The 1,964-nt window shown below is 41.0% G+C and overlaps 1 non-coding gene across 1 annotated transcript; it reads right to left on the bottom strand.

Annotated features, from left to right (window-relative positions):
• Window positions 1-1,212: 1,212 nt before the first annotated feature.
• On the bottom strand, window positions 1,213-1,319 carry LOC127098742 (small nucleolar RNA R71). Its single transcript, XR_007793442.1, has one exon. It is a non-coding gene; the product is annotated as a small nucleolar RNA R71 (small nucleolar RNA).
• Window positions 1,320-1,964: the final 645 nt, after the last annotated feature.

Genomic DNA, 1,964 nt, shown 5'->3' with positions numbered 1-1,964 from the left:
GAGCAACAACTCGTGAAAAACTAAGAGAGAATGTAAAGATTTTTCTGTGTGTAGTTGTGTCTCTCACTGAAGTATGCTGTCCTTTATATAGTGGTGAAAGGACCGTTGGCGTGATGACAAAATATCGGCCTTTGATGAGCATTCAATGTCATTACTTCTGTGTTTCTTGCCATAACCAATTTGTCTCCCTGAATAACTTCTTTTTAAAAATACTTTCTTTCCATTTGAAGAAGTTCTTTCCGTTACTCTTTCTGGATTTGGAGAATCTTCATCAGAGTCTTTGTTATCTCGGAGTTTCTGTGTCAACTGGAGATTGCGTTGAGGTTACGTCAGAGCTTCTAAGAGTACTGGTCTTTTAAATCATCATAACTGAGTCCAGTGGAAGTTTAGAGCTTCTGGTATTCTGCTGTCCTGTTTTGCTCAGAGTCAAATCTTCTAGAGCGCACTTCTTCTTCAGATGCTTCTGATCTTCTAGTACTTTGTATCTGATCAGAGTTTGTATCTGATAAATTGATCAGATTCCTTTGTAGTTGTTCAGAGTCCTGCACACTTAGAGAATTTTTGTTAGGGTGCCATTTTTGGTTTCATCCTTTGTTATCATCAAAATCCTGGAATTCTATTGTAGAACTAATTCTATTCTTACATTTGGCGCCGTTGTCGGGGATCAATTTCGTCAAATTTCGTATCCTGTTGTTATATCGTTTAGACTTAGGTTATTACCTGACGGTCAATGCGAAGAACTCGTAGCACCGAAAGCTTAGTATACCCTCTGGCGGAACCTGAACGTTACGCTTGCGCACGTTTATTTTTCCATAGAATTAGGAGAGCCATGGCCGAAGATCAAAACCAAAGACCTCTTAAGGACTTCGCCCAACCATCCAACGAAGAACCTAGTTTCAGTATAGTAAACCCAACCATCCCAGCTAATAATTTCGAACTTAAACCCTCCCTGTTGCAACTAGTGCAACAGAGACAATTCGTAGGTCTCACTACTGAGAACCCAAACCAACATTTAAAATTCTTTCTCCAATTAGCAGACACTTTTAAAACCAATGGAGCTTCTCCCGAGGCAATCCGTTTAAGATTATTCCCTTTTCCCTAAGAGATAAAGCTCTATCATGGTTAGATTCCCTTCCACCCAATTCCATTACGACTTGGGATAACCTTAGAAGAGTATTCCTTGCTAGATACTTCCCCCCAAGAAAGACCGCCGTTCTTCGAAACCACATAACTAGATTTACCCAGAACCAAGGAGAATCGCTGTTCGAAGCTTGGGAGAGATATAAAGAGCTGTTAAGAGCATGCCCACATCATGGTTTAGAAAATTGGTTAATCATTCAAACCTTCTATAATGGACTTCACTATAACACTAAGATGACCATCGACGCTGCCGCAGGCGGTGCGCTGATGAACAAACCTTATCCTGAAGCTAGTGCCCTCATTGAAGATATGGCTCAAAACCATCAATCATGGGGAGTCAAATGAGCGACAATTGAGAAGAAGGAAGCCCAAGGAGGAGTGCATGAACTAAGCTCGATGCAAGCCAAAATGGACGCATTAGCCCTCAAGGTCGAGCATATGTGCATAAACCCGAATATTGCAGCCACAATTTCGTCGGATTATGAGATATATGGAACCAAAGGACACCAATCTGCAGAATGCAATCTATTAAACAAAACCCACTCTGAGCAAGTGAACTACACCCAAGGGAACCCATACTCGAATACCTATAACCCTGGATGGAGGAATCATCCGAACTTCTCCTATAAGAATAATAACCCTATCCAAAATAATGCACCTCCGAGACAAACAGGTTACCAAGCCCCAAGATCAAATCAACCTATGCAACCTGTGCCACCAAAGCCGAGCCTTAAGAAAATTATGGAAAATTTTATCACTGCTCAAACCTGTAGCACCTCAAATTTGCACCTATCATTGTACATACATTCTCATATTAGGTCATA

The sequence above is a fragment of the Lathyrus oleraceus genome, chromosome 6, assembly GCF_024323335.1.
Source record: "Lathyrus oleraceus cultivar Zhongwan6 chromosome 6, CAAS_Psat_ZW6_1.0, whole genome shotgun sequence".
NCBI lineage: Eukaryota > Viridiplantae > Streptophyta > Magnoliopsida > Fabales > Fabaceae > Lathyrus > Lathyrus oleraceus.
Note: the sequence above shows the minus strand (reverse complement) of the source record. Positions and strands in the feature narration are given on the sequence as shown.